The sequence below is a fragment of the Macaca nemestrina genome, chromosome 5, assembly GCF_043159975.1.
Source record: "Macaca nemestrina isolate mMacNem1 chromosome 5, mMacNem.hap1, whole genome shotgun sequence".
In the NCBI taxonomy this organism is placed as follows: domain Eukaryota; kingdom Metazoa; phylum Chordata; class Mammalia; order Primates; family Cercopithecidae; genus Macaca; species Macaca nemestrina.
The window spans coordinates 106,631,291-106,652,585 of NC_092129.1; the positions used below are offsets into that span (position 1 = coordinate 106,631,291).

The 21,295-nt window shown below is 40.3% G+C and overlaps 1 protein-coding gene across 1 annotated transcript in view; it reads left to right on the top strand.

Annotated features, from left to right (window-relative positions):
• The first annotated feature begins 7,004 nt into the window (after window positions 1-7,004).
• The window catches only part of LOC105496834 (lebercilin LCA5), a 118,747-nt gene continuing 104,456 nt past the window's right edge, over window positions 7,005-21,295 (top strand). Inside the window, exon 1 of the mRNA XM_071096817.1 lies at window positions 7,005-7,023. The gene's annotated coding sequence lies outside the window, so the exon portion shown is untranslated. The remainder of the gene's footprint in view (window positions 7,024-21,295) is intronic.

The following is a 21,295-nucleotide window of genomic DNA, read 5'->3' on the forward strand; positions in this document are numbered from 1 at the left end:
AAAAAAAAGAAAGAATGCACTGGTAAGTAATAGCATTACTCATACAATGTATATTATTAGCAGGACTTTCCATCCAGATCTTAGTGTATGAATAAATCACAAAAGTTGTGAATTTATATAAACTCACCTGAAAAAGGAAATTATCCTGAATTTACATGACAAAAAATACTGTGTCAAGTACGAATGTGGGTTTTTGATTTCTAAAATGCCAAAGATCAAATTTCCTTGGCACATTTAACTGGCACATTTGGTTAACCTGTGACATTTTAACCAAAAAGCACGCGGCTTCTAAAGGGTGTGCCAGCCAGCCAGGCAGACACCAAGGGCTCAACAGTTTTTCTGAGGTCCCTGTGTTAGTCCCAGTTGTAACTACCCAGCAGTGTTCACCATAGTACGAGAAATTTAATGTAAGCATAGTTGAATAATCTAAATTCTTCCAGGAAGGGTATCTAACTCTCAATAGGGAGAAAATACATTTTTCAGAGGCATGAGAATACAAAAGAAGGTAGCTATAGGTGTGTTTATGACTAAGAAGAGTTAGTCATGCATGCCCCACCACCCCAAACCTATGCATGTCCCACCACCCAAACCTAAAAATCTCATGTAAGTATTGCCCTAAGACTTCAGGCATTCACAAAGCCTAAGCAGGGCCAACTAGTCCTTTTCCGCTGGATGCCTTGCAATTCCCACCAGAGATCAACAGGGTGCCAGGTGGCTTGGGAGCGCTTCCTTAATCAGTCACTTCATCTGGCCATGTCCCACCTCTGGAAAGAGCCCTTTTGCCCCTTAGTGTCAGTTTCCCAACTTGCAGAGCCAGGTTTAGATGACTAATCTACTAGTACTGTAAAATTTCTGTCAGGCCTCTGAGCCCAAGCCAAGCCATCACATCCCCTGTGACTTGCACGTATATGCCCAGATGGCCTGAAGAAACTGAAGAATCACAAAAGAAGTGCAAATGCCCTGCCCCGCCTTAACTGTTTTATTCGGACCTTGTATCTTCCATTTAGTTTCTCAATTCATCCAAAACCGTATCCAGGCCATCACCAATCATTCTATACGACAAATGTTTCTTCTAACAACCCCACAATATCACCCCTTACCACAAAATCTTCCTTCAGCTTAATCTGTCCCACTCTAGGTTCCCACACTGCCCCTAATCCCGCTTGAAGCAGCCCTGAGAAACATCGCCCATTCTCTCTCCATACCACCCCCCAAAAAATTTTCGCCGCCCCAACACTTCACACTATTTTGTTTTATTTTTCTTATTAATATAAGAAGGCAGGAATGTCAGGCCTCTGAGCCCAAGCCAAGCCATCGCATCCCCTGTGACTTGCACGTATACGCCCAGATGGCCTGAAGTAACTGAAGAATCACAAAAGAAGTGCAAATGCCCTGCCCCGCCTTAACCGATGACATTCCACCACAAAAGAAGTGAAAATGGCCGGTCCTTGCCTTAAGTGACGATATTATCTTGTGAAATTCCTTTTCCTGGCTCATTCTGGCTCAGAAAGCTCCCCCACTGAGCACCTTGTGACCCCTACTCCTGCCCGCCAGAGAACAACCGCCCTTTGACTGTAATTTTCCTTTGCCTACCCAAATCCTATAAAACGGCCCCACCCTTATCTCCCTTCGCTGACTCTCTTTTCGGACTCAGCCCGCCTGCACCCAGGTGATTAAAAAGCTTTATTGCTCACACAAAGCCTATTTGGTGGTCTCTTCACACGGACGTGCATGACAATTTCATTATATTATTTTAAGTTAGAAACCTCTGGATTATTTTCACTGGAAATTAAAATGTAATTAAGTTGACAATTGAATGCTCAGAAAGAAATGAGCAAAGTAAAAATTCCTACCAAGATTGTTATTTTCCAGACAAAATTTGCTTCCTGGTATCTAACTCTGCCATAATGCCTTCAGTCGCTTGTGTTTGTTTCCTGATACACTCAGCAGGGATAATTTCTCTTTTGAATGCGTTTAATCAAACTGACTAGAGCGACAGCACATGTTCAAAGTTTTCTTTGCAAAACTCACATTTTGACTCTCACATATGGAATACTGCACTAGCAGTCAATTGATAATAAAAATGTTTGTCCAACTTCTTGAATTCCCATGCTACAGATTTCATATTGGCACTTAAAATCTGAATTCTACTCATTCATTGAATTCATTCTCCACATTTAAAAATGTACTATAAATTTACCACAACTTTAAAAATTCAAGATAGTTTTGGATAATACTCTGAAGAAACTTATGATCTTAATCTTTGTCTAAATAGTTCCTGAAGCAACTTCAAGAACAGGGAGTGGGAAACTAAACTGCAATAAAACCCAATTATGAAGGTATTCATTTATATGATTAATAGTTCAATAATTTATTTTTTTTCCTCACAATTGTGTGGGTTGCCTGGGTGGTTCTTCTGTGATCTCTTCTGACATCACTCAAGTGGCTACACACCTAGAGCAGATGGGCTGCGGGCTGGGTTCACCTGGAGCTGTCAACCATAGCACATTGGTCTTACAGCCTGTGGCTACTCCGCATAGCCAGCTTGGGCTTTCTTACAGTGTGGTAGTCTCAAGGCAGCATTCTTAGAGGCAGCATTTCAAGAATGTGAAAACAGAACTTTAAAACCTTTAAGCAGAAGCTATAAGACCTGCCATATTTTATTGGTCAAAACAAGTAACAAGGTCACCCCAAATTCAAGGGGAGAGGAATTAGACTCCACCTCTTAAGGACAGAAGTGGCAAAATCACCTTGCAAAGAGTTGTGGGATGGGAGATACTGATGCAGCCATTTTTGGAAACCATCTAGTACACTCCACCTCCTACCTAAAATAATTTGCATTCCTCTCACATGTAAATTGTACTAATCATCACCTGCCTCCACGGGTACAACCTATTATGGCGTCTACTCAAAGTCCAAGGTCTAGTCATCTCAGTCAGCTGCTAGTGTAGCGGGATGCGGTTCCCTGTGTTCCTGTGTGTGCTCAGATGTGCCTTCTCTCCATCTGGAAACCAGTGAACTAAAAAGACAAGTTATCTGCCCCCCACCCCACACTCAACACACGATGATGAGGCAAGGACAGGAAAACTTCTGCAGACAAGTGATTATATACTGTGCACAACTGGGGCCCTGAAGAGAGAAGAAAATAACCATGGGGAAAGAATGGGGAGGTACCGCCCTCAGAAAGATGGATTAGGAGTTCATGCAATCTTCTGGCAAGGGATCATCATGAAATCGCCACCATTTCCTGAGCGTTTGCTCCTGTCAAGGCCCTGGTTTGGAACACTCTCCACATGCTTTCTCATTTGACCTTCACCACAAATTTAAAGAAAGGTACCTACCTGATAATTGAGAGAAAAGCAAGCTAAAGTTAGACAACTCACATAAGCTACATGGCTAAAATGTTTGGAGGTGAGAAAGTGGAAGGTGGCTTTGAACTTCCTAGCTTGGGTTTTAACTGTAGTAGGGAAAGCAGAACATGTAATAGAATGTGGGAAAGGTGAATTAATCTTTGTCCATGTGGATTTTGAGGTGCCTGCAGGCTATTTACAGAGAAGAACTGAAAATACAGACTTAGATTGGCATTCAGGGGACTCTAACAGTATTTCTCTACAAACATTGAAAAGTGGTCAGGCCAGGCATGGTGGCTCACACCTGTAATCCCAGCACTTTGGGAGGCTGAGGCAGGTGGAACACCTGAGGTCAGGAGTTCAGACCAGCCTGACCAACATGGCAATAATCCATCTCTACTAAAAATACAAAAATTGGCCAGATGTGGTGATACACACCTGTAATCCCGACTACTCGGGAAGGTGAGGCAGGAGAATCGCTTGAACCCAGGAGGTGGAGGCTGCAGTGAGCCGAAATTGTACTACTGTACTCCAGCCTGGGCAACAGAGCAAGACTCTGTCTCAAAAAAAGAAAAAGAAAAAACAAAAGTGGTTTGGGAATGAAATGCTGGCAAAACCCAGTACCTGCCTAATTCTTGCTTGTCGTAGTTCAAAGTTGCTTATCTATGACCTGGCATTTCTAATGTATCATTGTGGCCCACAGGTAGGTGGGAAGATTCAGGGCTGATTTTTCTGCCAGTTGCGATACCACAATTCTTATGCCAGATCCCGTGACGTTACACAAGAAAGCTCTACTTCTGGTGAGTGATATGAGTTTAGAATATTCTCACCTCTGTGCGAGGGAGATTGCAAAGGCCTACACTTGAGAAAAATTAGATTTATTTTTGGTAAGTGAAAAGTCTCTGTGAAGGACAGACCTTGTGTTTTAGTCTACCTTTGGTTTAATTGTAAATCGATTGCAATTGAAAGCATATATCAACTGCTGTGACACTGCCTAGTTATAAATTAAATAAAAACAATAGCCTCTCGAGGATTAAAAATCAGGGCAATTGCAGTTCTTCAGATATTTCTTGATACCCTCAAAGGAAATTGTTCTTGCATCCTAGAAAGCTTCTCCTGGAGGTAGATATAAAGAACAGTTGTGCAGTGTTTTATTTTTACTTAGAGTCACCCTTTTAAAAAATAATAAAAATAACTGGTTTCACTGTAAGGTCCATTTTAATTTTTAGCTGGTTACTAGGTTATATAACCCTTTGGTGTAGGGTAGGCAAGAACACAGATGGTACAGTGTTTCCATAGCAACAGCACTTAGACTTGTTTTCTGCCTGTCAGTTTTTTTCAACATCATATTCCTTTTAAGCAGAAGCTCTCTGTCTCTCACCCTTCTCCCTCTCCCATTTTTCCTCCTTTTCTGCCTCTCCTCTTGCAATCTCCTCTTCTAAGCAGTCTGTCTCAGAAGACTAGAAAAGAATAAAGACATTTCAGAAAACTTTCTTCTGGGTTTTCAGTCTTTAAATTATTCAAAGTTTAAATATGATTCTGAATAAACTATGTTTCCAACATAAAACTGCATTACTTATATGTCTCTCCTTTACTTATATAGGAGGATGAGGCAATTATAAGGCTGAAAGTTACCAAAATGAGACCATTTTTCTTAACCTTTGAATTGAGACAAGATCACATAAGCCCAAATAGGTAGGCATGTATCCTTAAGGACTCCTGGAACAGATTCTGATACTTCTTTAGGTAAAACTAACTTTAGCCACTCTCACATTAAGTGCCTTCCTTGACTCTATCTCGGTGGGCTCTTACTTAAGCACAGTAATTACAAATCTGGAGCCTGCATTCCAATTTGCCCCTCTGTAACATTCCTAAGCAGATTATCTGACAAGCGCACTTTGGATTTCTGCACTTGAAAATCAGATCTTTTGTTCTCTCTGAATCTTATCTATGGGCAGAAACTACATTTTATCTGTTGTTTTCAGAATGTCACCCCCTCAGGGAGGTCTTCCTGGACCCTGGTTATTCTCTTAGCTCCCTGTACACTCCTATAATTGTAAATTATATATTTTTTATTTGATGACTTGTTTATTCCCTGTCTCATCCAGTAGACTCTAAGGTCTATGAGGGCACAGACCATTTTTGAAATGTTTAATATTGTGTTCCTAGTATTTTATAAACAATTTGGCTCATTGTAAGCATTAAAGAGATTTTCAAATGAATGAATGTTTCCTTTTTAATAAACTCATTTTAGAATTTTGTTGCAAAATAAAACCGAATTGGTTTTTTAAATTCGAAGTGTTGGTATGGTTTCTGTTTCCCTTTTTACTTTGGAGGCTAGGAAGCTCAGAGCTAAAGCTATTGCTCAGTGTAGCTACTAAGCTAGCATATTTGTTTCCTGTTTTTTTTTGGTGGGGGGTGGGGAACTTGATTTTTTTCTTTACTATTGTAGTTGCATTTTTTTAAGCCATCTAAACTACTTCTTAAAAGCAAGCAATGCATAATAAATAAAATAAATATAATAACCTTCATAGTAAAAATGAATTTTCAGGGATTCCCCCTGAGAGAATGATGTATATTATGAGAGGTTAACTCTGTTAAATACAGACATGAATGGTGACCAAATAAACTTTAAGTGGTAGGAAATTAAAAGGGTTTTTTCCTCTTTAGCTGAACCAACTGAAGAATGTATCAAGTGAGAATAAGTATGTATTATACGTTAAACTGATCACATTTACCAACAAAATGGTTTAACTTTGTTTTAAAGAGTGAAATCCACTTGAATTGCTGAAGCATTACTTTACTAGATTAAAAATACATATTTCTGCAGACACACTTAAAAGTCCTTCTCACCAGGCAAGGTTGCTCATGCCTGTAATCCCAGCACTTTGGGAGGCCAAGGCAGGTGGATCACTTGAGCCCAGGAGTGGGAGACCAGCCAGGGCAGCATGGTGAAACCCTGTCTCTACAAAAACATTTTTAAAAAAAATATTAGCTGGGTGTGGTGGTGCATGCCCATAGTCCCAGCTACTTGGGAGGCTGAGGCAGGAGGATCACCTGGGCCTGGGGACATCAAGGCTGCAGTGAGCCATGATTGTGCCACTGCCCTCCAGCCTAGGGCACAGAATAAGATTTAGTTTCCAAAAACAAAAAACTCCTTCCATCTGTGGTCTGTAGCGTTCCCTGCTGCCTTTTTATAAGGAAGAAAAACTTGTATAAAAATCATGATTCATGGGTTTAACCACTTTAGGTAAACAGTGCTGCCAGATGATCCTGGTTTGCAGACTGAGGACATGAAATCCTTCAACTGACAGTGAGAGTTGTTTAGAGTTGATGGTGAGAAAAGAGAGAGAGCTTGAGGGGGGACTCCTGAGACGATTTTAAGTATCACGGCTAGAAGAGGAAGCTGTAGTGAGGGAGCAAATCAATGACATCAGTGTCACCTGGGAAGATGGTGCCACAGTGAGGATTTATTAATAGAAAGGGCAACTGGGTAAATGTCACACTTAAAAAATAAATGATTTAGTGGCAAAAGAAGCTGGGAACCTACTTCAGGTGAAGGAAAGAAGTGCTTTTCTCAGCAGTAAGGAAGATAGACAGTGTCTATATTCTGTGCCTAAAGGGACGGGAATGAAAATGAGAAGAATCAGTTTGGTTTTCTCCCAACTTCCAGGTAAGCTGGTGGGGGCTGGTTAATGTGGATAATGCAGGTTCTGAACCAGATTGAGAATGGAGCGTCCAGTGGCTTCCTCTGTCCCTATGCCTGGTTCTGTGGGGCAGGAGACTGTAGTGAGGGGCAAGTGGAGACTGATCTGCCTTCTGCCTACTGTGACGTTTTCCTCTCTGCAGAGCAAGGGGCAGAGTGTTCACCACACAGAGTCACATGCTGTACCTGGAAAACACTCAACTGTCAAGCCCCTATTTTGCCCTACCTTCACTTTCTTTCTGTGAATCTGGGCTCATGGCTAAGCTAATAATAGGGTGCATTGGTTTTTTGTTTTTGTTTTTGTTTTGAGACGGAGTCTCACTCTGTCGCCCAGGCTGGAGTGCAGTGGAGCGATCTCGGCTAACTGCAAGCTCCGCCTTCCGGGTTCACGCCATGGTCCTGCCTCAGCCTCCGAGTAGCTGGGACTACAGGCACTCGGCTAATTTTTTGCATTTTTAGTAGAGACGGGGTTTCACCGTGGTCTCAATCTCCTGACTTCGTGATCCGCCCGCCTCGGCCTCCCAAAGTGCTGGGATTACAGGCGTGAGCCACCGTGCCCGGCCAGGGTGCATTGTTTTTCAGGAGTTAAATATTGCGGGTGAATGGCAATTATCTGGGCCAGTGGCAAGAGAGTTAAAAAATTTTAAAAAGGCCGGGCGCGGTGGCTCAAGCCTGTAATCCCAGCACTTTGGGAGGCCGAGGCGGGCGGATCACGAGGTCAGGAGATCGAGACCATCCTAACTAACCCGGTGAAACCCCGTCTCTACTAAAAAATACAAAAAACTAGCCGGGCGAGGTGGCGGGCGCCTGTAGTCCCAGCTACTCGGGAGGCTGAGGCAGGAGAATGGTGTGAACCCGGGAGGCGGAGCTTGCAATGAGCTGAGATCCGGCCACTGCACTCCAGCCCGGGCGACAGAGCGAGACTCCATCTCCAAAAAAAAAAAAAAAAAAATTACAAGACAGTTGTAGGTAAAGAAAGGCAGATTCATTAGTGAAAGTAAGAAAATATGTTGCAAGGTTGCAATGGGCAGAATCAGCACAAGAGGAGCAGACTGCAAAGAAACCAAGGCTTGCTGGTGATTTTATAGAACAGTGCTTGTGCTGAGGAGAGCTTTCAGCAGTACTGTTAGTGCCAAGGTTGCAGTGAGCTAACTTGCAGGTGTCTGGTGATAAGATGGGTGCAGGACGACAGTGAGTTATTTGCTGAGGAGGGCCATGTGTCCTGGGCCGTGAAGAAAGGCGGACATAGCTTGTCTGCTTTCTCTTTTTGCTTTCTCCTCAGTCCCACCAGCCTAACTCCTTTTCCCTAATTAGGACTCCATACTAAGTATATAATATACCCATATTTCCTGTGGATTCTGAACCAACTAAGTGAAAACAAAAGCTGGTGTGTAAAGAGTATTTGGTTTGTTGTGGTGGTGTTTCTTTCCAGCCATTGCCCTGCGTGAATAGCATTCAATTTCTATTTGCAGAATGTCCTCTCCCCTGTTGTAGGCAGTTTTGATGGAACAATTAATGAGATGTCTTCCCTGTCCTAGCCAATTGGATCCCTTCCACAGCTGACAGACATTTGGGTTGTACTCAGTGTTTTGCTGTCATTAAAAGAGCTGCTATAGGGCCGATCACCTGAGGCCAGGAGTTTGAGACCAGCCTGGCCAACATGGTGAAACTATATCTCTACTAAAAATACAAAAATTAGCCAGGCATGGCAGCAGGCGCCTGTAATCCCAGCTACTGGGGAGGCAGGAGAATCCCTTGACCCGGGAGGTGGAGGTTTCAGTGAGCTGATATCGCGCCACTGCACTCCAGCCTGGGTGACAAGAGCGAGACTCCATCTCAAAAAAAAAAAAAAACCCACAGATCTGTTATAAATATTATTACATGTCTCTTCATGTTTAGTGCAAGAGAGGGTATTTGCTGGGTCACAGAGTATACAAGTTGTTACTAAAGTATTTTCCATAGTGGTGTTTCTAATTTGCACTTCCCTAAGAAGTGGATGAGAGTTCTCATTGTTCTGTGATCATGCTAACACTTAGTATTTTCCAAAATCTTAATTGTTTCCACCTGTCTACAGTAAAATAATACATCGTTGTTTTTAATTTGCATTTATCTGATATTGAATGAGGTTGAGCACTTTTTATTTTTTATTTTTATAACTTCATTAAGATATAATTAATCTACCTTATAATTCACTCATTTCAAGCATACAGTTCAATGACTTTTAGTTTATGCAGAGCTGTGCAACCATCACAAACAATTTTAGAATATTTTTGTCATGCCCAAAAGCAACACTGTACCCATTAGCAGTTATTTCTCAGTCCCCCTCAAGTTCCTCTGCCCTGATGACTTTATGTCTCTATAGATTACTTACTGTGGACAATTCCTATAACTGGAATCATATCAGATATGATTGTTTGTAAATGGCTCCTTCAACTTACTATAAAGTTTTTAAAGTTTATTCGTGTTTTAGCACATACCATTACTTCCTTCCTCTTTACTGCTGAATAATCTTCCATTGTACAGATATGTCACATTTTATTTATCCATTCATCATTTGAATGTTGTAAAGAAATACAACATATAGATTGTTTCTTCTTTTAGCTATAATGAATAATGTTGCCATGAACACTCGTGTACATATTTTTGTGTGGATGTATATTTTTATTCCTTCTGGCTATATACTTAGGAATGGAATTGCTGAGTCATGTCATGACTCTATGTTTAACCTTTCGGGGAACTGCCGGACTATTTTCCAAAGTCGCTGCACCACTTCATATACCCACCAGTGGTATATGAGGGCTTCAGTTTCTCCATATCTTTACCAATTTATCTGTCTTTTGATTATAGTAATTCCATGTGAAGTGATAGCTCAGTTTGGTTTTGATTTACATTTCCTTTATGGCTAGTGATGTTGAGCATCCTTTTATGTGATTATGGGCCATTTATACATCTTCTTTGGAAATATGCCTATTCAGATCCTTTGCCCATTTTTAAATTGGGTTGTCTCTTTATTGTCAAATAGAGTTTGTAATATGTCCTACATACATGTCTCATCAGATACAGAATTTGCAAACATTTTCTGCCATTTGGTGGGTTGTCTTTACACTTTCTTGATGGTATTCTTTGAAAGACAAAAGTTTTAAATTTCCAGGATGTCCAATTTATCTCTTCTCTTCTGGTGCTTGTCGTTTTGGTGTCATATCTAAGAAATCATTGCCATCTTCAAAGTCATGAAGATTTTTGCTTATGTTTTCTTTCTAGAATTTTGTAATTTCAGCTCTCAGGTTAGATTTATTTTGACTTAAATTTTGTATATAGTGTTAGGTATGAACTTCATTCTTCTGCATATGGATCTCCAGTTGTCCCAGCACCATTTCTTGAAAAGACTATTTTTTTCTTGTTGAATTATCTTAGCACATTTGTTGAAAATCAATTGACCCTAAACTTGAGGACTTATTTCTGGACTCTCAATTCCATTCTACTGATCTATATGTCTTTCTTTTCCCTCCCTCCCTCCCTCCCTCCCTCCCTTCCTCCCTTCCTTCCTTCCTTCTCTCCCTCCTTCCTTCCCTTCCTTCCCTCCCTCCTTCCGTCCTTCCCTCTTTCCTTCCTTCCTTCCCTCCCTTCCTTCCCTCCGTCCCTCCCTTCCTTCCTCTTTCCTTCCTTCCTTCCTTCCTTCCTTCCTTCCTTCCTTCCTTCCTTCCTTCCTTCCTTCCTTCCTTCCTTCCTTCCTTCCTTCCTTCCTTCCTTCCTTCCTTCCTTCCTTCCTTCCTTCCTTCCTCTTCTTTCTTTTTTCACAGAGTCTTGCTCTGTGCCCAGGCTGGATCACAGTGGTGTGATCTTGGCTCACTGCAACCTCCACTTACCTGGTTCAAGCAATTCTTTTTTTTTTTTTTTTTTTTTGAGACCGAGTCTCGCTCTGTAGCCCAGGCTGGAGTGCAGTGGCGCAATCTCGGCTCACTGCAAGCTCCGCCTCCCGGGTTCACGCCATTCTCCTGCCTCAGCCTCCCGAGTAGCTGGGACTACAGGCGCCCACAACCGCGCCCAGCTAATTTTTTGTATTTTTAGTAGAGACGGGGTTTCACCGTGGTCTCGATCTCCTGACCTCGTGATCCGCCCGTCTCGGCCTCCCAAAGTGCTGGGATTACAGGCTTGAGCCACCGCGCCCGGCCGGTTCAAGCAATTCTTGTGCCTCAGCTTTCTGAGAAGCTGGGATTATAGGCACCCACCACCACACTTGGCTAATTTTTGTATTTTTAGTAAAGACGGGGTTTCGCCATGTTGGCTAGGCTGGTCTCAAATTCCTGACCTCAGATGATCCACTTGCCTTGGCCTCGCAAAGTTCTGGGATTACACACATGAGGCACTGCGCCTGCCCTATATGTTTTTCTTTATGCCAGTACCAAACTGTTTTGACTACTGCAGCATTGTAGTAAGTTTTGTAATTGGGAGGTATGAATTTTCCAGATTTCCATTTTCATCTGGAATCTTCTTTTTCAAGATTGTTTTGACTATCCAAGGTCCTTTGAATTTCCATATGAATTTTAGGTTCAGCTTGTCAATTTCTGTAAAGAAACCAGCTGGAATTTTGATAAGGATTGCACTGAATCTGTAAATCAATTTGGGAATACAGTCTGCCACCTTTACAATATTAAGTCTTCCATTCTGTGAACACAGAATGTCTTTTCTTTTATTTAGATATTCTTTAATGTTTTTCAATAAGGTTTTGTGGCACATTGCAATGGTCCATGCCTTTGGGAGTTCAAGGTGGGAGGATTGCTTGAGCCCAGGGGTTCAAGACCAGCCTGGGCAATATAGTGAGAACCCATCTCTACAAAAAATTTTTTTAACACATCAGCATAGTGGCACGTGCCTGTAGTCCCAGCTACTTGGAGGTGCTGAGGTGGGAGGATCGTTTGAGCCCAGCAAGTCGAAGCTGCAGTAATCTGTGATCACACCACTGCATTCTAGCCTGGGTGACAGAGCGAGATCTTGGCCACCTTTCCACCAAAAAACTCCCCAAGGTTTTGTAATATCAGAGTATAAATTTTGTACTTCTATTAATGTACAAGTATTTTCATCTTAAATATTTTGTTCTTTTGATGCTATTTTAAATGGAATTGTTCACTTAATTTTATTTTGTTTATTATTACTATATATAAATATAGTTGATTTTTGTATGTTGATCTATGTCCTGCAACCTAGCTGAACTCACTTATTATTAGTTCTAATAGTTTTTTAGTGGAACCCATAGGATTTTCTAAATACAAGATTATGTCATCTGCAAATAGAGCTAGTTTTACTTCTTCCTTTTCCAACTGGATGCCTTTTATTTTATTTTCTTGCCTAACTGACCTGGCTAGAACATCCAGTACAAAGTTAAATAGAAGTAGCAAAAACAGACATTCTTTTCTTGTTCCTGATGTTAAGGGGAATACAACCAATCTTTTATCATTAAGTATGACGAAAGCTGTTTTTCATAGATGCCCTTAATCAGACTGAGGAATTTGCCTTCTACTTCTAGTTGATTGAGAGTTTTTATCATAAAGGGTGTTGAATTTTGTCAAATGCATTTTCTGTGTCTATTGAAATGATCATATGGTTTTTCTTTGGTCTCTTCTATTAATGGATTTCAGATATTGTTTGGTCATTTTAAAATACATTCACAGGCCATTTGTTTTCTTCTCTGAAATACTGTTAATGTCATTTTCCCATTTTCTACTGGATTATTTGTCTTTTTCTAACTGACTTGTAAAAACTTTTAATATAGCCGAGTATCTTTATCAGTTACTTCCTCCAAATTTGTAGTTCGTTCTTTCTCTCTTTTAATGACGTCTCCTGATGAACAGTAGATTCTTTTTATTTTTTTTTAAGATGAAGTTTCTCTCTTGTTGCCCAGGCTGGAGTGCAATGGCGTGATCTTGGCTCACCGCAACCTCCACCTCCTGGGTTCAAGCCATTCTCCTGCCTCGGCCTCCTGAGTAGCTGGGATTACAGGCATGAGCTACCATGCCCGGCTAATTTTTGTGTTTTAGTAGAGACAGGGTTTCTCCCTGTTCATGAGGCTGGTCTCAAATTCCTGATCTCAAGTGATCTGCCTGCTTCAGCCTCCCAAAATGCTGGAATTACAGGCATGGGCCACCATGCCTGGCCTGAACAGTAGATTCTTAACCTCAGTCTTATAAAATTTTGAAATCTTTGCTCTGTGGTTTGTATCTTGGAGATCTATTTACAAAATCCTTCACTTCCCAAGATAAGCACATGATCCTAAATTGTCTTGTAAAGTTTTGCCGTTCATGGTTAGACCTCTACTTAATCTGGAATTAATTTTTTTATGTTAAGATGTGAGGTAGGATCAGATGTCCTGTTTTCCCATGTGAGTATCCAGTTGTTTTGGACACGATTAATGTAGTCCCTCAGATTTGCTAAGACTCCTCCAGGGTCCTCAGTTGATGGCTCTTGGGGAGCTCCTGATAACTCCATGGCTACCGAAGCTGCTGCCTCATCTACCAACACTGCCAACTGTCTTGACCTTTCCCATAGAGAGTACCAGCTCCTGCATAGCCCCCATCTACCCATTGCTGTGGGAGCACCAGTGGATCTGGCACCCACGCCCAAGTGAAAGGAACACATAGTGTCTCTGGCTCCCTATGCCACTGCCCACTGTAGGGGAGGCAGAAATTTACATGTAACTCTCTTAGTACTTAGTTGGGACAGAACCTCATGGTAAAAGACAGATTCACAAGATAATTAATTATCATTATTATTAATACTTGCAGTGCATATCATGCAGGAGAAGCCTCAACAAAGAGTAACTCTAAGCAATAGCTTAAAACTCCTGCTCATATAGCATCTTCAACCAAGAACAATAACTTTGTAGAGAAATGACAGGACAAAGGAAAGCAGTTCTAAATAACATCTTGAAATTTGTCTTCTAATTCAACAGTATAGTTTTCAGCTTTACTAAATTCTATATTTTATTCCAAAATGAAGACATTTTAAATTATAATATTTACTATTTCTGTTAACATAGTCAAGCTTCTCTATTCTTTGAATACATTAAACATTATTTTATCATCTGTGTTTGATAATTCCAGTGTCTGAAGATTTTGGGTTTTGTTTTGTTTTGTTTTGTTTTTGAGACAGAGTCTGGCTCTTGTCACCCAGGCTGGAGTGCAGTGGCACTATGTCAGCTCACTGCAACTCCGCCTCCTGGGTTAAAGCTATTCTTCTGCCTCAGCCTCCTGATGAAGTTTTAAGGCCTAATTCTGCCATCTCTTGTCACTGTTTGCTGTCATGTCTTTTTTTTTTTTTTTTTTTTTTTGAGACGGAGTCTCGCTGTGTCGCCCAGGCTGGAGTGCAGTGGCCGGATCTCAGCTCACTGCAAGCTCTGCCTCCCGGGTTTTTACGCCATTCTCCTGCCTCAGCCTCCCGAGTAGCCGGGACTACAGGCGCCCGCCACCTCGCCCGGCTAGTTTTTTGTATTTTTTAGTAGAGACGGGGTTTCACCGTGTTAGCCAGGATGGTCTCGAACTCCTGACCTCGTGATCCACCCGTCTCGGCCTCCCAAAGTGCTGGGATTATAGGCTTGAGCCACCGCGCCCGGCCTGCTGTCATGTCTTAATTTCATTGGCATTTGAGATGGTTAATTGTAAATGGCTTTGTCTATATTGAATATTTTGAGATTTTGTTGAAGGATTTGTGTTTATATCTGCTAGTTACCTGGGGCAATGTAAATTGGCACTACTTTAAACTTTCCTCTTGAGGTTTTTCAGAACATACAGCTTCCATGAAAAATGACTACAAACCTCCCTGAAGACTGAACTGTATTTTCTAATATGCAATGTATTTTTTCCCTCCCCACACCAGGATGGAAATTGACTGGTTTCCTCATGGTCTCCTGCTATCTTATTGCCTACTCACCATTCAATGAAGGGTCCTTAGAGGTCCCATGTTTATGCAGGTGTCTCTTTTTAGACTCTTCATCCAAATAGACTAGGCTTTACCTTCTGTTTCCTCAGCCCTGCCTCTGAAGCTGTCAAGGTAGAATTTCAAAATATCTGGGACTGGGCAGAATCCTATAGAGAAAAGCTGGCCCATGTTACCTTGTCCCTCACCCCTGACACCACTGGGTAGGGTTTCTGCTTTAATTTCATTTTTGGCCTCTATGAGTTTCTGCTTCTTGTATAAACACACATGTACCATAAACGATAGTTCTTGTATGTCTCTAGCATTTTCACTGTTTTAATTGGAAAAGTCATGTATTGTTTGTAGTCCGCCACACTGCCTTCAATGAAGGTATACAGTTGTTTAAAAATTGTCATTAGTTAACAACATTTTAAACGAAGATTTCCATGATAATACAGATTTTCCAACTTCTCTTGAAAAATCATAATGTCTGGCAACACTGGGCTCTCATTTGCCCAAAGAGCTGGAATAAAGTAGTATCTGGTACCCATTGAGAGGGTTTAAATTCACCCATTTGTAAACATCTCAATCACTGTTTATTGTTCTGCACCCAGCAGAAGGTATTTGAGTTTGTGATCCATGCAATTGAGAGAGTGGTCTAGACCTCGACATACTGAATTTTATTCTGAGCTCTGCTGCTTACTGGCTACATAAGCTCAGAAAATTCACGTAACTCTTGGAATCTCAGTGTCCTCATATCTAAAATGGAAATAGTAATAGTACCTACCTCATATAATGTAAGGTAAGTATTAAAGGACGTTATGCATGTCTTTCAATTCTAAGTTTGAAATTTTTAAATTGGCTTATATGGTATCCCCACAATCTGATCCTGCCAACTTCTCCAGCCTCATTTCTATGCTCTCCCTTTTATTCTATGCTCAAGCAAATGATAAATCTTTTCATTTTTATCTTGACTTTTTGTATTTATATATGCTGTCACCTCTGCCTAGAATACTGCCTCCTCCCACACCCCAGGCTAATATCCATTCATACTTCAAGATTCCACTTAACTTTAATTCCTTATGGGTACCTCCTCACTGTCTTAAGAGTAGGCTAAATCCCCTATATATAAGCTCCTACTTTCACTTTGTAATATATATCACACTCACAGTTTCTTGTTGTACATCTATTTCTCCTGTTGAAATGTGAGCTTTTTGAATACAGGATCCCTATTTGTCTTGTTCATCCTTTTATTACTGAGGCCCAGTCAAGGACTGGCACAAAGTAGGTCGTCAATAAAGGTTTATGGGATTGAATCAGATAAATGGAGCTGATATTATCACACTGCCTTGTCAACGCTCCTCTTCAAGCACAACATCAAAATAAAGTACAATCATTCAGATATGACCTTCTGGCATCGAAAGCCTCTTAATGTGTTCATATTAATGGATATATGTACACCAAGATTGTGCTAACATTTTTGTTTTCATATCTTTTATCATCTCTATTAGAGAGGTAACTGAAGGAAAAAAGTAGAATCAGTGTTGTTATCTTTATCTCTGAAAGGCAGCACTTTCTCGGGCTGTGCGTAAAAAAATACTTAGAGACATGAAAGACCTATGAGGTCATGAGTTTCTCTTCTTAAATGTATATTTTTAAATCTTTCAGCATCATCATTATATAATAATACCAGTGTGAGGATTAGACAGGTATCAGCAGGGTGTTTAGTTGTGTTGTTATTTTGGTTGTTCATGAATCTGAGATAGAATTCTGAACAGTAGCTCTTGGCTAAAGTGAAGTATATGTACATCTGCTCAAATAGATTAAATCTCCAATTTCAACCACCTCCTTTGGTATGAAAAAATTCAGATGATAGGGCCGGGCGCAGTGGCTCACTCCTGTTAATCTCAGCACTTCGGGAAGTCAAGGTGGGCGGATCACAAAGTCAGATCGAGACCATCCTGGCCAATATGGTGAAACCCCGTCTCCACTAAAATACAAAAAATTAGCAAGGCATGGTGGTGCATGCCTGTAGTCCCAGCTGCTAGGAAGGCTGAGGCAGGGGAATCGCTTGAACCCGGGAGGCGGAGGTTGCAATGAGCCAGATTGCACCACTGCACTCCAGCCTGGCGCAGAGCTAGACTCCGTCTCAAAAAAAAAAAAAAAATCAGAAGATAATTTGAATAAAAAGAAGAGAAGGTAGAATAGGAAAGTATAGAAAGTGTGGGGCACAGTGGTACACGCCTGTAGTACCAGCCACTTGGAAGGCTGAGGTTGGAGGATCACTTGAGCCAGGAGGTTGAGGCTGCAGTAAGCTGAGATTGCCACTGCACTCCAGTCTGGCAACAGAGCAAGACCCTGTCCTAAAAACAAACAAACAAAAAACAAAACAAAATAAATATATATTATTCCAATGTTGTAGTTCTTTTTCATTCCACTCTTTTGTACTACAATTATGCTTTCCATCATAAACGCACTAAACAATATTGAACCTAGCATGGCCATTTTAAGTTCTCTGGGGACCCAGGCACTCTTTCTCTGAAGACCCAATCTCTTCAACTTAGCAAATATATTTAAATGAACCTATTGCATCCATAAATCATAATAAACACTTTTTTCTTTAAATTTGGAACATTAATAAATTTTGCTCTTAAATGATCTGATTATGATTGGTACTGTAGAATGATTGACTAATTTATCACACATCATCAAACATACTTGGAAATTTTTGCCAAGTAACTAAATCTAAGTTACAAATGGAATGAAATTTTGTTAATAGTAAATTAATAAAATCAGTGTATTTTATATTTTGTAACCATTAAATGAATCGTTCATTAGTTTATCTTTAGTAGTTTGTTTTTCTGTTTTGGAATCAATTATACTTGGCCTCTCATAACCATGGGTTTCACATCCACAGATTCAACCAACCATGAATCAAAAAAAAAAAAAAAAGTGTGCGTGTGTGTGTATATATATATATATATTATATATAGGATAATTTCATCTGTACTGAACATGTATGGACCTTTTTTCTTGTCATTATTCCCTAAACAATAGAGTAAAACAACTATCTACATAACATTTACATTGTATTAGATATTTTAAGTAATCTACAGATGATTTAAAGTACAGGTTATATGAAAATACTACATCATTTTATATAAGGAACTTGAATATCCTTGGATTTTGGTATCTGCAGGGGGTCCTGAAACCAAACCCCTAGAGATACTGAGGGATGACTATAATTCTTTTTAAATTCTCAAACATTTCTGAATCCTGTGAGCAGCTAATCAGCCCTTGGTACAGTGGCTATATGACTTTGGACATAAGAATTAATACCTAATTGCTTCAGCTGCCAAATTCTGATCCTGGTTCCATCCCAAATATACTCCTGGGAAGTGCTCAGGTTCGATGTCATAATCTTTTCTTTATTTATGATACAGTCACTTTATTAATTGTTGTTAATAATACCTATGTGGAAGCAAATCATTTGTTCTTTTCTTCCTTAAATAAGGACATATCATTGATAATTTTATACACTTTAAATAATTAATAAATGGTTAAGGGGATCAGAACATGCTGCCTCCAATTATGACACTTTGGTGTATTAGTTATTTTGAGCTGAAGGCAATTGAGAAGCAGCAGATGCAGGAAGGGCTCTCTGAACTTCCCTTTTCTACCTAAAAGCAGGGCATACATTTCCCAGAATGAAAGTGCCTTTCCTGTACCAGGAAGAGCAGAACATTTTTATCAGCTGAGATGGGGAGTTAACAGCAAGATGAATCTGTACCAACTTACTAAAATAACCCTTCTCTTCCATTAGTTTCCTCCATATATTTCCTAGTTGCTTTCCCATGATTTACTGCTCTAGCCCAAACTTCTTTTTTTTTTTTTTCCGAGACAGAGTCTTGCTCTGTCACGCAGGCTGGAGTGCAGTGGTGCAATCTCAGCTCATTGCAACCTGTCTCCTGAGTTCAAGCGATTCTCCTGCCTCAGCCTCCCAAGTAGCTGGGACTACAGGCGTGTGCTATCACGCCCAGCTAATTTTTTTTTATTTTTAGTACAGACAGGGTTTCACTGTGTTAGCCAGAATGGGCTCGATCTCCTGACCTTGTGATCCACCTGCCTTGGCCTCCCAAAGTGCTGGGATTACAGGGATGAGCCACCATGCCCAGCCAGTAGACAGGGTTTCATCATATTGGCCAGGCTGGTCTTGAACTCCTGTTCTCAGGTGATCCGCCTGCCTCAGCCTCCCAAAGTGCTGGGATTATAGGCATGAGCCACCACACTCAGCCCAAACTTCTTATTTCTTTGTCTTATTGCAACTCCAAAATTTATCATTCTTTGTTAAAATTGCATATAGGCTATCAGATCTAACTGCTTTTTCAGATCCTCATTTCTGACACACAAAGCCCTCTATATACACATAAAAATATTGACATCAAATAAAATGTGTATGCTTTTCTCCTGTTAATTTATCTTTTATCAGTTTAATTCTCAGACCAGCCATAGAACTTAAGAGAGTAGAAGAAAGTCTTTCCTGCCCTACAATGGTAATATCTAATACAAAGAATACCCTTTTATTAACACACATTTATCAACAAATTCTAGAATTTCTTTCCTCCAAAATTTTGGCAGGGTAAATTGTTCTACTTTGTTGAAATTAACATATGTATTAAAAATGTATCATTTTCCCATGCTTATTTTGTACTTTTTGTCTTCACTGACCCTTGCAGCCTCATGATTAGGCTTTTTGGACTCCAGAGATAGGTTCTTAGGGGCACCAGAACTGTCCTCAGTGTCCATTGGAGTAACAGCTTCAGGACTGTCATTCTAAGATCCACAGTTACTTCACATCTTCAGGTTCTCTGTGGTGGCTAGGCACCCTCTACTTTCTATTTCTGCATTATCTTTTTTTCTGAATATTTTCAAATGAGTAACTCCTTTTATATAAAAAATTCTCCAAGTTTTGGAAAAAATATAGAGAAAAAAGTTCTGATTTTATAATTTTCTGCCAGATAAGCTAAAATTGGAAAGAGATTACTATAATCATAATACAGTTGAATATGTAGGAAAATGTTGAAAACAGGTAGAAAGTACAATGACAACACATTGCGGGGGGTTCATTCAGCCACCTATGTCAGGACCACCTGGGGGTCTAGATTAAAAATGTGTCTTTTGGATTATCCCCTAGAACTGAGTCAGATTTAAGTTACATTTTTAATCTGCTCCCTGGCATTTCTGAAACATTCTATAATTTGAGAACTGGTAGAACTTGCAGTTATAGACACCATTGGCCCACACCACACCTTTTTTGCCCTGCACCCTTTCAAAAGCATAAAACTGTTTCTGCATGGACTCTATTCCAAGTCACATTTGCAGTGTGAAGAAGGGTGATGGAAGAGAGCATTTCCTCCTTCTGACCACAAAGGAGAATTTCCTTTTGAGGCTTCCAGGCCTATGATTCCAGACGATGGGCCTTAGTGGAGAAGGGCAGAGAACAGCCAGTCTATTCATGTGGAAAGAAAAGTGTAATAATTCCATATGGTTTCCTCTTCTCATGACATTACTTCATTGTCAGAGTCGCTGTAGACATAGAAATGATTACAAATTTGTATTGCCTTAAGTGTTAATCTGTTTTATAATCTCAGAAAGCCATTCTATTTATTTTAATGCAAAAAGAGATTAATGCATATTAGAACTTGTTAAAAGTATGACTTATAAATTCTATGTTTTATTTAGTAAACCTATTCATATGTAAAAGGTAAAGATAATAATTTTCAAAATAAATGATGATTCTGATACGAATGTCTTTAGAGCAGAAGTGTGTCTGCTTTTGGCTTCCCTGGGCCATATTGGAAGAAGAATTGTCTTGGGTCACATGTAAAATACACTAACATTAACAATAGCTAACGAGCGAAAAAAAAAAAAAAAGTCCATACAAAAATCTTATAATTATTTATTTATTTATTTATTTTTTGAGACAGCGTTTTGCTCTTGTTGCCCAGGCTGGAGTGCAATGGCGCAATCTTGGCTAACCACAACTTCCACCTCCCGGGTTCAAGCAATTCTCCTGCCTCAGCCTCCCGAGTAGCTGGGATTACAGGCATGCACCACCACGCCCGGCTAATTTTGTATTTTTTAGTAGAGATGGGGTTTTTCCATTTTGGTCAGGCTGGTCTCGAACTCCTGAGATCAGGTGATCTGCCTGCCTCAGCCTCCCAAAGTGCTGGGATTACAGGCGTGAACCACGGTGCCTGGCCAAATCTTATAACATTTTAAGAAAGTTTATGAATTTGTGTTGGGCTGCATTCAGAGCTGTCCTGGGCCA